The sequence below is a fragment of the Hylobates moloch genome, unplaced genomic scaffold (assembly GCF_009828535.3).
Source record: "Hylobates moloch isolate HMO894 unplaced genomic scaffold, HMol_V3 SCAFFOLD_18, whole genome shotgun sequence".
Classification (NCBI taxonomy): Eukaryota; Metazoa; Chordata; class Mammalia; order Primates; family Hylobatidae; genus Hylobates; species Hylobates moloch.
Window position 1 is genome coordinate 11,376,569 of NW_026652293.1, and position 16,349 is coordinate 11,392,917.

Consider the following 16,349-nt stretch of genomic DNA (forward strand, 5'->3'; position numbering starts at 1 on the left):
TTAAAAAAATTCATTCATTCATTCATTTAAAAAAGAAAAAATCACCCAGGATCAAATGCAATTTTTCTCAGTGGGAAGTTGTAGTTTACGACTCTAGAATTGCTAAACAAACACTGCTTTGGTGAGAAAGGGTAAGGTGATCATTTCAAACAGAAAAAATGTATTTTCATATATTTTCTGAATGGCTTCAAACACTATGGCAAAGTATGCTTGCAGTTATGGATGGTTAGGGAGTCTCATCTGCTCATTTCATGGCAGCAATTAGGAGAAAGCAGAAGCTTTCTGAATAAAGGCTTTAGGCTTACCATAAGACTAAAAGAAACAGTCACAAACAGCAATGAGATCTAAAAAAAACAAAAGGTCTTGACATAGCTACAGAATAAAAATGTGGTAGAAGGCCCACATGTGAAAATGGTAATCATCATCAAGGCTTGAATGGTTACAAAACCATTGGGATAATTCAGGACCAAGAAACAAATGAGACTCCCTTTTTAAAACTTGCCTTTTAATCCCCTCCTTTAACAAACAAGGCTAAAACTTCAGCTCAGGAAGAATTATCCAAATCAAAGGATTTTCATAATAATAAGATATTACTTGCATTTTTATTGTATTGACATTTACACTAATGATGCAAAAGCAATGGTGAGTAAAACTGCTGGTGCCTTAACATGAAGCAAGACAACGGCATCAAAAACTACCAGCAGGCACTATATTCTTCCTCACCACATACAGTTAAAAAAATAAAAAAGAAAGCCAGTTTCACTTAAGAATAACCTTGAAGAAGCAGTAGAATTTTTTTTTTAATATTCTGTGTGAGAAAATAGAAAGCATACGTAAAGCACTTCTGCTGCATTTTGAGGTATGATGGTTGATTCTAGGAAAAAGCACCTCGGGCCAGGCATGGTAATCCATGCCTGTAATCCCAACACTTTGAGAGGCTGAGGTGGTAGGATTGCTTGAGTCCGGGAGTTCAAGACCAGCCTGAGCAACATAGATCCCATCTCTGCAAAAAAAATTAAAAATTAGCCAGGCATGGTGGCACACACGTGTAGTCCCAGCTACTCGGGAGGCTAAGGTGGGAGGATGGCTTAAGCCTGGGAGGTCGAGGCTGCAGTGAGCTGTGATCACTGCTCTCCAGCCTGGGTGACAGGGCAAGACCATGCCTCCAAAACAAAAACAAAAATAAAAATAAAAACACACCACTTATGCATCTGCTTCAGGTGTGAGATGAACTAGCCACTTTTTAAAATCAAAGTAGCACCATTTTTACTCAAAAGAATAACCAATAAATTATGATTATTCAGACTTGAAAATGAACAAAGTAAGCCTGTCACTCCAGAGAAAATAATCAGTATGTGTTGCAATAAAATTTGACCATCCAAGTGAAAATAAGAATTCTGGAAACAGCTACCACCATGAGTGTGACAGCATCTCAGCATTCACTTTTCTGATCAGATCTGTTTGACTATCAACAAATCTGATTTGTTGATATTATATAATGAAATGTATTTAGATTTGTAAGATCTCTGTAACTCAATCAATCTATATTTTCCAAATAAACAAATGCATGGTGTTAGAAAATCACACATGAAGTAAAAGATTCAAAGTACAAGTTAGACAAATGCATTTTAATGTAACACAGTAAGAAAAGTCCATTGACATGGTTTCAGTTTCCACACTGCATGAACATTTAAGAAACTCATGTCTTAAACTACCATTTCTAAAACTTACATTTAAGAAACTATCAGGTCAGGTGTGGTGGCTCATGCCTATAATCCCAGCACTTTGGGAGGCCGAGGCAGGTGGATCACCTGAGGTCAGGAGTTTGAGACCAGCCTAGCCAAAATGGTGAAACCTCATCTCTACTAAAAATACAAAAACTAGGCAGGTATGGTGGTGCACACCTGTAATCTCAGCTACTCAGGAGGCTGAGGAACAAGAATCACTTGAACCTAGGAGGCAGAGGTTGCAGTGAGCCGGGATGGCACCACTGCACTCCAGCCTGGGCCACAGAGACTGTGTCTCAAAAAAAGAAACAAACTATCACTTATTGGAGTTTGGTATAATATCCAAGAAAAACATCTACAATTGTCTGAACAGACTATTAAAATGCTCCCCCCTTTTCCAAATATATACCTTTGAGAGGTCAGATTTTATATACTTTCATCAAAATAATATATCACAACAGATTGAATATAGACATTAAAATAAATTTGTAAAAATGTAAAACAATATCATTATTTTTAATTAAAATATGTCATTTATATTAACATGTAATCAGGGTCATTGTTGCTTTAAATGACTTAATAAGTACATATATAATAACTACATATTTTAAAAATTTCTCGGTAACATATAATAATCAACACAAACAAAGTCCTGGTTAAATTTTGGGAGTCCTAAATGATTTTTTAAGTATAAAGGAATCCTGAGATCAGTTTGATAACCAGTCTTTAATCGAGCATACCAAAAGATATTTCATGGTGATAATGAACAACTATTTAAATGGCAAAAGATTACTGTGGAAAGAATTAAAGTTAGAACTCTAGAGGGCCCTTGTAACTACAGGACTTAAGTAGTACATATCATACCAAGAGAACTTACAGGAATTCCCTTCAGAGATAAACCTCATATCAATCCTGCCTTGAAGGGGATGAATGAAAAAAGGGTGATTTCATTTAGACGAAAATTTAATTAGATAACTTGATTACAAACAGCATCTTTGTTATTTTTTCCCCAAATATTTGATACTTCTTTTACACTTACTGAGATTAGCTAAAAATGTCAATCTAGGTTTGATTTGATGCTATATAATATATTCCTCCAATCTGACCTTCTGGCCAATGTGACTTTTATAGCCAGTATTCATAATGGTCTAGTTTTCAACAGCAGCTCCAGAAATTATATTTCTTCTATGATGTTTTCTTAGGTTTATCAACTTCCACAAGTATATCCCATTCTTTACCATGTAAAATGTTTCATAATTATTCATCATATTTACAAATAGTTCATAAGTATGCTTATCACTAAATTGGTCATATATTGTATGTCTGCCCATTTGCAATCCCATATGGCAAGGTCTAGCCAACTCATCGCAGAGTATCTCACTAAAAACTGTAAATCAACATTTTTATTTTATTTATTTTTCTTTTTTGTAAATCAATGTTTTTAAGTAAAAAAATGGAAGGGGACACTTTGAAAAAGGTACTGAAGTCCAATAAGAAAAAAGTATTTTAAAGGTTGTACTAAAAACACTCTTTGCCCTTAGTAATACTCCTATATCAAGGTCAAATGTGCCGTCTAAACCTGTATGCGCCAGGACAGCTGGGTCAATTGCTTCTTGCTGGGTTGCAAAATTTCTTTGGCTCTGAAAGAACAATCTAAAAACTTAGCTCTAATGTCCACACTACTATCAAGCAGACTTTTAGAAGCCAATGTTTTCAAGATCATTCTTTGGCCTTTAAAGACAACAGCAGCCACATTCCAGAGGCCCTAAAATAAGCCCAGCTAGTCCAGGTATCAAATGGGAGAAAACTTGTCTTTTCTCTTTCTACCCCTCTTACTTCTCCTCTCCTTTTCTTAATCTCCTTCACCTCATCACTACTTCAGTTCTCTTCTTTTAAATTTTGTGATATTGTGTCTTATAAATCTCAAATCCTTGATATAAAAAACATTTTTGAGATAGGGTCTTGCTCTGTTGCCAGGGCTGGTCATTAACTCTTGGGCTCAAAAAGCCTCTGTCTCAGCCTTCCAAGTAGCTGGGACTACAGCTACATGCCACTACAGCCAGTTTGATACAAACTTTTATGGGAATGACACTGTAAGGAAGTTTGAGAGAACAACAAGAACAACAAAACTAGCCTAATCTAAAAATGTAATTTGGCGATCATCAATCTGTGAAGAACCATCTTACAGAAAATAAAGCAGGCCAACTGTCTAAATCATTCCCCATACCCTCCACAAAGTGAAGGATGGTATGTTGTTTAAAACAGTTTTGGCTAGGCATGGTGGCTCACACCTGTAGTCCCAGCACTTTGAGAGGCCGAGGGGGAGGATCGCTTGAGTCCAGGAGAACCTGTGCAACACAGTGAGACCTCACCTCTATTTGTAAAATAAATAAAAGCACCAGCTTTGGAGTCAGAGAGACCAGGGCTTGCATACCAGCTCTGCTGATGCATACAACCTAGAGTGGGGTATCTAACCTAACTATAAGCATATGTACTCATCTATAGCATTGGGAGTACCACCTACCTCATAAGGTTTTGTAAAGATTAAAGGAGATAAGCCCTTGGAATTGTTCCTGACTTTGTTGTTGTTAAGGCAACAGTGTAACACACAGCAACTGCCTCAAGGGGAAAAAAAAAACAAAAGTACTTATTCCTCACTGATCACAGCCCTCCCCACCCCCAGTACCTTATAGGAGGAAAGCAGTTTGGTTAAAAATGTTTTTGAACTAGCAAGATTCTGGAGCTTGTTTGTAAGTCTAACTGCAGAAAATTCCCTCTCTAATGTTCAGAATCCCATGGATTCTTAAATTCAGGAGCTATATGAATAAAATAGTATGCACCCAGTTAAGGTGGAAGAGAATCATCCTTATAGGTAAGACCAATCAACAGACTTGTAGGACACTCACTCTCATGAAGCACCTTGGAGTGACTGTTCTCTTGCTTTTTTTTTTTTTTGCCTCCAGAAGAAGGAATATGACTAAAGCATGGATGAGAGACTAAAGCATGGATGAGAGACACATAGTTCCTGAAAATCTTCTCAAGTGAATAATGACTAAATTTAGATGCCCTTCTGCCCACTCCATCTGCAGCTGTGCTGCTGACTCATTCACGACTGAAGCATGGTAGGATGAGCAGATTCGCCCACTTATAAAACTGTTTCCAGGGACATGAACTTCAACACCATGCCTCTACACAGAGCTGTGCTAAACCTTTCAGAGAGACAGGTCTTTCCTCTTCTTGGGAAGCAGGCTAAACAAGCTTTTGATGTCACCCATGATAATGGGGAAATTCTTTGCATTTGGCCCAGATTCCTTCTGATGTAGTTTAAGTCCATTTCCTCCTATTTTGCATTCCTGAAGACACATCGAATTTTACTAAAGTAACAATGTGTTCTAAGCTTCTTAAGAAATAGAGATATAACTTAATTACTAGTATGAAGGAACTATTTAGAAAAACTGCCAGGTAATAAATTAAAGCTTCCTAACATCAGCATGTCACATTTGTCTGGCAATGACGATCTCCAAGGAAAAATACTTGATTTTACCAATAATCTGGGGAAAGAGCACTGTGATCTCACTACTGTACCTGATATTGCTCTCTCCATATCAAAGGCAAAAGTGGCTGATGATCAATCAGTGCCAGGGTTAAATCTGGCAGTGCAAAGAAGTCCTCACAAAACAAAGCCTCCTCGGTTCCCAAAATAGCCTGCAACTGTTGCCACCAGCAAGTGCCAGCTTTCAGAGCTGACCTTGCTGTTGTGTCTCACAATATCACTAATACTACCTGCCTTGGCCTCAGAACAACTCTCTTCCCCATAAAACCCAGCTCCAGGTGTCTGGGCATATGTTATACTAGAAGCTGGGTTTAGTGCAGCCTAACACCTACTTGTTTGGATTTTTCAGCCCACACTTTCCTTGATTTCAACAAATCATGTGGACAAAATTGTTGAGAGTATATCAAAAAACACTACCAAAAGAGTAAAAAGGCAGTCCATAGACTGGGAGAAAATATTTGCAAATCAATGCTTACTTCAGCAGTACATATACTAAAATTGGAACGATACAGAGATTGGCATGGCCCCTACATAAGGACGACAAGCAAATTCATGAAGCATTCCATATTTTTTATAAGCAAAAATACATGTACATAACAAATTTTTTAAATTTGCACATCATATATCTGTATGGGATTAATATCCAGAGTATATTGAGAACTCCTAAAACTCAACAACAAAAAATAAACAACCTGATTCAAAAATGGGCAAAAAAAGATTTGAATGGACATGTCTCCAAAGATATAACGGCCAATAAGCATACAAAAAAATGCTCAATGTCACTAATCATTAGGGAAATGAAAAACAAAATTACAATGAGATAGCACCTCATACCTATTAGGATGGCTATTATCAAAAAAACAAAATAGGCCTGTAGTCCCAGTTATTTGGGAGGCTGAGGAGGGAGGATCGCTTGAGCCCAGGTGATCAAGGCTGCAGTGAGCTATGATAGCACCACTGCACTCAAGCCTGGGCAACACGCAAGACCCGTCTCTAAAAATAAGTAATGAAATATAAAAATAAAATTTTAGCATGCAAGGAAATATTTAAAAAGTGTTAGCTGGGCATGGTGGGTCATGCCTGTAATCTCAGCACTTTGGGAGGCTGAGGTGGGTGGATCACGAGATCAGGAGATTGAGACCATCCTGGCCAACATGGTGAAACCCAGTCTCTACTAAAATACAAAAAATTAGCTGGGCATGGTGGCGCGTGCCTGCAGTCCCAGGTACTTGGGAGGCTAACGCAGGGGAATCGCTTGAACCCAGGAAGCGGAGGTTGCAGTGAGCTGAGATCACGCCACTACTCTCCAGCCTGGTGACAGAGCAAGACTCCATCTCAAAAAAAAAAAAGTGTTGGCAAGGAATTAAAATCCTCGTGCACTGCTCAGGGGAATGTAAAATGGTATAGCCTCTATGGAAAACAATATGGAAGTTCCTCAGAAAATTAAAAATAGAATTACCATTTCTATTTTCTATTCAAAAATAGGATTTTGAATATATATCCAGAAGAATTCTGGGTATAAACGCAAAATAATTGATGCCGGTCGTAATGGCTCATGCCTGTAATTCTAGCACTTTGGTAGGCTGAGGCGAGTGGACTGCCTGAGCTCAGGAGTTCAAGACCAGCCTGGGCAATATGACGAAACCTCGTCTCTACTAAAAACACAAAAAATTAGCTGGGTGTGGTGGCATGCGCCTGTAATCCCAGCTACTCAGGAGGCTGAAGCACAAAAATTGCTTGAGCCCGGGAGGTGGAGGTTCTAGTGAACAGAGACTGCAGTCCAGCCTGGGGGACAGAATGAGACTGTCTCAAAAAAAAAAAAAAAAAAAAAAAATTAAAGAAATAATAATAATCGAAAGCAGGGTCTCTCAAACAGATACGTGTACACCCATGTTCACAGCAGCCTTATGTACAATAGCTACAACGTAGATGCAATTGAAGAGCCCATTGATGGGTGAATGGATAAGTAAAATATGGTATATACATACAAAGTATATATACCAGAGGGAGTGTGGTCCTGATAACACCTTGATTTTAAACTTCTGGCCTCCAGAACTGTGGAAGAATGATTGAATAATTTTGTTTTAGGCTACCAAGTTTGTGTTAATTTGTTACAGAAGCCACAGGAAACTAATAAACTTGGCTTAGAATAGGGAATCAGAATCAGAACCTAGAGAGTCTGCCATATCCTCAATCCTTACTAGTAACTGAAAATCACAGCTGTAACTGATCCCTTCTTTGACAGATGAAAAGTGATCAATAAATTTATCATATGACTTTTTAAAAGACAACTGCATTAAATAGAAAGTTTTAGAAACTGTTTAACCAATCTCTGGCTCAAATAGCAAAACCCTGAAAGAACTAATCATGGTTCTCACATGAGGCATTTTACTGAAAGTATTCTGGCTGAGGACTGAAACCGGGATAGAAATACTAATTGATGAGGTCCCTGTGAAACCCAACATTTCTAAGCTCAAAGTCCCCTTGCCCCAACTAGGCGGCCAAGAAATAACATGCCAAGAAATTATACAGCTGTCCCTCAGTATCCATGGGGAACTGGTTGCAAGACCCCCTGCAGATACCAAAATCCACTGAGGGTCAAGTTCCTTAAATAAAATGGTATAGTATTTGCATATAACCTATGCACATCCTTCCAGATACTTTATAAATCATCTCTAGATTACTTAAAATGTCTAAAACAATGTAAATACCATGTAAATAGTCATACTAAACTGTTTTTATTTGTATTATTTTTATTAATATTAAATTTTTATTTTTTATTTTTCCCAAATATTTTCAATCTGCAGTTGGTTGACTCCATGGATGCAGAACCCATGGACACGGAGAGCCAATAGTACAAATAAATTAAAGGTGATGAAGGACTCAGTAAATCTGGCAATCTCCACCATCAGGAGATCTTCACTACAGGAAGGCTTTAACCTATTAGTAGTTAAGATTGACTGATCCAGAGCTTGAGTCAATCCTTCCAAGTACCTGTCTCTTCATTCCAATCATGATATAGTATAACTACTGCTTAAGTTGGAATCATCACAGCAGTCTGCTCCAACATGACAGGTGACCCCAGCAACTGTCTGCCCTGTGTGAAAGACTCATAACCCCATTGGCAGAGACAATCTGGCTCTCAAATGGTGAGAACTGTATCTGATTATGTACTCAGTGGTCAGGCAGGCTCTGGACACAGATCTGTACCCTTTCAAGAGAGACAGCCGAGACAGCAGAAGTAAAGAATTTTTCCATGAAGTGTCATACTGATTAAGATTTTGTTCTCGGTAAACTGGCATATTACCTCAAGACTGCAAATGTTTACAAGTTGGGACCAGAGAACATCTCCCTTCAATTAAGAGCAAGTATCATATTGCCTAAGGGTTAACAGTACTTAAGTTTCAAAAATGTGTTCAATTTGGATTCTAATAAGCCGTTCGCTTCAAATAATGTTTCCCTCAATCTTCTCTATTCCCCATGCTTTTATTCACCCAAATGAAGAAAAATTCATTCAGCTGTCTTACAACTTGGCAACTTTTGCACTATGGTTATACATGTCTGATCTCTTATCACCAAATCATGTTTTTTGAAAGTTGAGGAGAAAGAAGATGAAGAGCTCAGAAAATGAAATCCGCATTTTCTCAAAGCTCATGAGTCATCTTCAAACAGAAGTTGTATGTTCCAGTCTCCAAATCTCTACTTTGTTACTCATTAATAATTCTAATTTTGAGGAACAATAAATGTGGCCTACTAATTGTGATAAAAATCCCAAGTATGACTTTCTTTCAGATCAAAGGTGAGATAGCTGAGTAACTCTGACACTTGAATATAAGAAAGTCCTGTTGAAATTGCCGTCTTACAAATTCTCTACATAAGAGCTGAGACACACTAAGTAATGGAATGATACACCTTTACAGACTTGATCAAAGACATTCCTTGGAAAAAGACTATTATAACAAAACAGTGAAGGGAAAAAAGCATATGGAAGCTGGAGTGATAAGCATTAGGACTTTTCATGTTACAGATGAAGAAACTCAGCCTTGGAAAAGCTAAATGATTCTTATTTAAGGTCATATATTCAGTCACAGAACCACCTAAATGCTTTCTACCTACCAATTTAGAGGTGTCCGAAATAGAGTTCATGGCCAGGGTCAAGAAACTACTTGGTACATGGAATATTTTCAATGCTTAATACCATCTCCCTAAAAATAGCTTTATTTTAGTATATACAGTGTAAACTGATATTAGTCTACCCCTCCAATAATTTTATATAAGGAATGTGGCCAATTGAGTTGGTTACTCCTAACTAGACTAAATATAAAACACAAAGATCTCATTAAAGTGCTTTGGTTACCACTCTGTTTATTAGCATGAGTCTGGATTAGAAACCTCCTTCCTCTCTTGGCTACCTGTCTTAATCACAGCCCCCCAATGGTCTACCCTGCTGCCAAGTTGGCATGTAGAGTAAACTGTTGTCCCGTGGAGAGGGATTTTTCTATTTAACTCCAGATCACTCTGTGCCCATAAACAAGTGTTTCACAAGCCACAAGAGCACAGCCTGAAAGCTATGGCATGGGCAATGCTCCATAGCTGTCAAGTAAGCCTGGGGAAAAGAAGGCAGGCAATTCTGGGATCTGAGGTGAGTAAGGAGTGAATGCCACAAAGAAATTACAGGCAGTTTAAATCTGCAGAAAGTATAAATCAGCACACCAAATATTATCCCTAAAAGGAGATACTAAATAAAAGGTTATTATTTTCCCAGCATATTTTCATCAAGAGTTTTATATAGTCAAAGCTAATAATATATTATTAGTCCATAACACTTATTGTCATGTCCTCCCACAGGTAGAGTACTGCATGGTAGAAGACACAAGAGAAAGCAGTTATATAACCCTACGCAGTACAGTATACAGTTAAGAGCACAGACTATGAAATAAGACTTCCTGAGTTCAAATCCCAGGTCTACCGGTTTGTGTTCTTGGAACAAGTTATTTCTGTCTGCTTCAGGTTCCTCATCTGTTAAATTATCATACCAGTCATAAGAACTACTTCATGGAGTTACAATTAGGATTCAATGAGCTAATGTACATAAAAACACTTCGAGCCTGGAACGCAGTTAAATGTTATGTGTTAGCTGCTATTATTATATTACCCTTGTATAATCTCCAGAGTTAACAAGGGACCCTCCTTTCTACACAAGAGCAAAAATGATATACTTAAACATAAATATAGTTCTACACAAGTAATGTTATACTTAAATATAAATATAAGCTCTATGTAAGTTCCTGTACATGTAAACAGATTACAGTCAGGTTTCATTCATAAGAGACGAAAGTTAATTAAAGTTAGGATTAGAGGAAAGGAAAAACAATGGGCCAGGGCTCCCATAGCTGACTTCTATAGCTGGTAAAGGAAGTTGAGGGGCTTTAGACTGTGTTTTACCATAACAGAGTCACTGGCTGCTGAGGGTCCATCAAGTCTAATTGTTAGCACAAGCAGAAAATCTAAGAAGATAAAGTTCTGATCTGACACTGACTCACATTACCAAAGAACAGGTTAAGAATGTCTCAGTAATCAGTGTTCCCTGACTATAATGTGCATTTCCATTTATTCATGTAACAAATATTTGCTAAGGCCTGTACTATACCAGACATGGTCCTCAGGCGGAGATGTAGTAATAAAAAATGATTAAGACTTTACCATTTAGTGGTGGAAAGAGGCATGTAAATGATACAATGCAACAGAAATAATCTCTAATATAAAATGAGAGATAAGTACAAAGTGTTGTTGTACAGAGTAAGAAGTTGCTAACTTGGTCGAGGGGCCACAGGAAAAACCTCCCAGTATAAACATTATTTGGGCTGGGTGCGGTGGCTCACGCCTGTAATCCCAGCACCCTGGAGGCCAAGGTGGGCAGATCATGAGGTCAGGAGATCAAGATCATCCTGGCTAACACAGTGAAACCCCGTCCCTATTTAAAAAATACAAAAAATTAGCTGGGCGTGGTGGCACACGCCTGCAGTCCCAGCTACTCAGGAGGCTGAGGCAGGAGAACCGCTTGAAGCTGGGAGGTGGAGTTGCAGTGAGCCAAGACACGCTACTGCACTCCAGCCTGGGCAATACAGTAAGACTCCGTCTCAAAAAAATTATAATAAAAATTAAAAAAAAAATAAAAAAATTATTTACCTGAGTTATAAAGAAGAAAGAGAACACTGAAACAGCAGCGATGAAGAGAATCTGAAGCAAAGAGAATAACATAGGCAAAGGTCTGGAGGAAACAGAAAATGTCCATTTTTTGGAATAGTGAGAATTCTATGCATGCATAGACTAAAAAGGGGGTGCGGGCATGCATAGAAATTTAAGTAGGGCTTCATTTGCCATACTGAGAAATTGAAACCCTACCCTATAGGCTAGTGGAAAATAGGAGGAATTGTGGCTGGTAGGGTACATTGACAGCCATGAAGGTCCCTATATCCCATCCATGATAAAGAGTTTCACCTTTATCCTGAAGACAACAGGGAGGTATTGAGGTTTTTTTTTTGTTTGTTTTTTTGTTTTTTTTTTGAGACGCGCTCTGTCACCCAGGCTGGAGTGCAGTGGTGCGATCTCAGCTCACTGCAAGCTCCGCCTCCCGGGTTCACGCTATTCTCCTGCCTCAGCCTCTCTGAGTAGCTGGGACTACAGGCGCCCGCCACCACGCCCGGCTAATTTTTTTTTTTGGTATTTTTAGTAGAGACGGGGTTTCACCGTGGTCTCGATCTCCTGACCTTGTGATCCGCCCACCTCGGCCTCCCAAAGTGCTGGGATTACAAGCGTGAGCCACCGCGCCCGGCTGGTATTGAGGTTTTTAAACCAGAGAGTAATACTATCAGAATTGTATCTTAGAATGATAATTGCAGTAGGAATATGAAAATTGAACCACTGGGAGGGAAAACTCATGAGAGACACCAGTGAGGAAATTGTAATCCAGGCTAGAGAGGATGAGGTCTTGAAGTAAGGTACTGACAGCTAAGACACTGGGGAGGACATGGATTTGAGAAGTACCCCTGAGGTAGAATGAACAGAACAGGGTTACTTATTAGAATGTCAGTGGTGAGAAAGGATAACATGGAGATTGTTAAGAGCTTAGGACCATGGGTGAATTGTGACACCACTTAGACAAAACAGGGAATATAAGGAAGTCTTAGAAGTCTTTTCTGTTTCTGATTCCCAACTAGTGCTAATTTCTCTTAAAGCCTAAGTGACTTACACTCAGGAACTATATTTGAGCAGCAAACTAACAAGTACTGTTGCCCTTTCCATATTAAATAATCCTAAAGTGAGCCTAGAGAAATCAGCGCCAACCAGCCCAGCCTCACAGCTATTCCCTGCCCCACAGCAAAGTCCTGGTTGGGTCAGTGTCATGAATACCATGGCAAGGGCCTGGCAAGGCATTATTGTACAGCAGCCCACACAACAGGGGAATTGAGGTTACAGTATACAGTCTCAGCTACAGCTGAAATCTCTTTAAAGGCACGTGTTAGTGATAACAATGGTAACTTTACAACTCAAGAGGACACCCCCAATTTCTTCTGGAAAACTGAAATCTTTGGAATAGAAAATGAGTTGGTAAATTAAAAATATACTGTTTGGCCCATATGGTATTTTAAAATTAAAGATTTTTTGCACACAAAAATTCTATATTTGAAACTCCTTTTTAAAAATTAGATTACCTTACAACACTGGGGCCAAATTCCCACAAAGTAACAACCGGTTGGAGTTGAGTGGCAGCTGCCTTCTTTAGGCAGAACATGCGTTTCTCAGTGCCCCAGGCCCCATCTCTCTCTACTGTGTTACACCGAGCCTGCTTTATTAATTTGTATTACCTGCCCATCCCCTTTACTTTCTTATTTTCCCCAAAATTTTTATTATGAAGATGTTCAAACACAGAAAAGTTGAAAGAAGTTCACAGTGACCCCCCCATATACGCACACAAGCTATCGTCCACTATTAATGTTGTATTTGCTTTGCCATGTATCCATCCCTTCATCCATTCATCACATTTCAGACATTAGTAATAATTTCTCCAAATACTTAACTATAGAGTTCAATACCTCTTCACAGTATAATTTTTCTTTTGAAGTAAAATTTACATAGAGTGAAAAGCACAAATCTTAGATATACATTCACTAAGTTTTGACAAATGTCTGTATATGTTACCGCTCATTGTAGGTGTTTGAGTTGCATCTCTCAGGCATCTGACCCCTTGGACAGAGAATTGTTTTTCTACATTGCTCTGACCTCAGCACTGTCCGAGGCCAAGGAAATGCTGGCTATGAGCAGAAACATAGTTGGCCGCTCTTAAAGCTGCATCTTGTTTCTGCTAGGCCTTAACAGTCCAAATCTGGGTATAATCAATTTTGTATATCCGATAATATAAATTCACTATTGAGGCTGAAAACAGAAGACACACTAGAGATTAAGACTTTAGAAATCTAAACAACTTGGTTTTTTCCTGAAAGCATCAAGCATAATGATACAACAAAACATGGCCTGTAGTTCAAACTTCAGACTGCTACGTCCTAGAAGAAGGGAAGTAGAATGAAAAATATAAACCAATAAATAACACAAACATCCCTTGAGGTCACAAATAGAAGAGTTAGATTCCACTCTCCCCGACTAGCTTAGTGGTAGTACCAAGGTAACAAGAAAAGCTTCCGTGATTTGGTTGGTAAGAGAAGGCATTCCTAAGTCCAGGAAAAGATCAGGAATAGCAAAAAGGTAGAAACCTCATGTTCCAAAAGTAGAATATGGACAGGTAAAAACCTGAAAGAGAACTCAAGATTCACTGTTAAGGCAAAGACTTTCCACATAGCCTGGCAAAGCAATGGCATCCCTTTATGGAAATGAAAATGAGAAACACCCCCTGTCTCCTTTGATGGTAAGTGCTTACTTATCTGCAATCAAATCCCAGCCTCCCAGAGCACTTCACTAGCAGGGTGCTCAGAATTAGATGAAGCTTGCCAAGACAGAAAATTTCAGATGCTGTCGCAGAGGCATCGAAGGTTAAGGAAAGAGTGTGTGTTACCTTGCTTTCAATGTGTCTCAACTGTCTCATTTACAGAGTGTCCTCAAGCCCAAACTCTGAACAACTGTTATGTAGGACAGAGGTAGAGGAGAAATTTCAGAACAGAATGGAGGATGTTGTAAGATACTGTATAGGCAAAAGAGTCTGACTTTAATATCACAGCCCATCCTAATCTTTCCACAGCTAAGTTTCTTAGCTATACAAGAAAAACGCCAAATTTAACCTTTTTATTTCAGGGTTGATGTGAGGACACAAGATGACAAATATGAAAACAGATTTTTAAAAAGATAACTAGTACATAAGTCCAAGTATTGCTATTAACGTATGATATTTTTTGTGTTAATTCATAAAACAAAATATACTGTAAGGCAGTATAGTGCATTGATTTAGAGCAAACTTTCTCTGTAAAGAGCCAAATAGAAAGTACTTTATTTGGGAGACCAAGGTGAGTGAATTGCTTGAGGACAGGAGTTCAAGACCAGCCTGGGCACCATGGCGAGAATCTATCTCTACCAAAAAAAAAAAAAAAAATTAAAATTAGCCAGGCATGGTGGTGCACAACTGTAGTCCTGGCTACTCGGGAGGCTGAGATGAAAAACTTGCTTAAGCCCAGGAGGTCAAAACTGCAGTGAGGTATGATTGTGCCATTATACTCCAGCATGGGTGACAGAGCCTGACAGTGTCTCTAAAAAAAAACAAGAGAAAAAAGAAAGAAGTACTTTACGCTTTGCAGATCATAGTCTCTTGCAAACATTCAACTCTGTCATTATAATGTAAAAGCAGCTATAGACAACACTAAACCAATGACTATAGCTGGGTTCCAGTAAAATTTTATGGACACTAAAAATCTGAATTTCTTATAAGTTGCACATATCACAAAATATTTTACTTCTTTTTCAGCTAATTAAAAGTGCAAAACTATTTTTAGCTTATAGGTTGTACAAAAACAGGCAGTGGGCTGGATTTGGCCCATGAGCTATAGTTTGCTGACCCCGATTTAGTGCATTGGCCAGAAAGTTTGAATTCAAATATCAGCTGTGGAACTTAATGGTTATAAGACCTTGTATAAGTTACTTAACTTCTTTCTGCCTCAGCTACCCCATCTATAAAATGGGAAAAACAGTAATATTTCTTAGTATTGTTATGAAGATTACATATCTTTATATGGACACAGCAGTTGGAACAGTGTCTGGCACAACTTAACTGCTCATGCATATTGCTGTTAGCTATTATAAACCATTTCCATAACAATTTCTAACAATTCTGCAACTATGCCACACTTTCAAATGCCCTCATATATTTACACATGCCATTTCCTCTGCCTGGAATGCATTTTCCTGCTTAGAGCTTCTACATGGTCTGAAAGACTTAGTTTAAACATTACCTTCACTATGAAGCCTGCCTTGACTATTCTTCTTCTCATCCTAGCAGATACCAGCCACTACCACCAGTTTCCCATTACCTATTATAGTATATTGGATTTTATTGTAGTTATCTTTGATAGGTCAAATTCTCAGCAAGACTCCTTGTATGCAGAGTCTATGACTTACTAATTGTATCCCCAGGGCCCAGAATAGTGTTCTACACACATAAAGCATGTATTTGCTTAATGATATTAACAATACAGAAAGCAAGCTAATACATTAATAACGAGGATAGAAATCTCCTAGTTATGTGCCATAAAAAGGAACAAAATCATGTGCTTTCCAGTAACATGGATGCAGCTGGAGGCCATTATCCTAAGTAAATTAACACAGGAACAGAAAACAAATTCTGCATGTTCTCACTTATAAGTGCGAGCTAAACCTTGTGTATTCATGGACATAAAGATGGCAACAGTAGACACTGCGGACTACTAGAGCAGAGAGGGAGGGAGAGAGAAAGGGAGAGGGGCTAGGGATGAAAAACTAACTACTGGGTACTACTACACTTGCTAACTGGGTGATGGGATCAATCATACCCCAAACTTCAGCATCACACGATATACCCATTAACAAAC

General features: G+C 38.5%; 1 protein-coding gene and 1 pseudogene across 17 annotated transcripts in view; one reads left to right on the forward strand and one right to left on the reverse strand.

Annotated features, from left to right (window-relative positions):
* Window positions 1-16,349, reverse strand: part of PPP1R12B (protein phosphatase 1 regulatory subunit 12B) — a 257,353-nt gene that overhangs the window by 190,256 nt on the left and 50,748 nt on the right. The window lies entirely within an intron of this gene.
* LOC116458214 (U6 spliceosomal RNA) lies at window positions 5,753-5,852 on the forward strand (annotated as a pseudogene).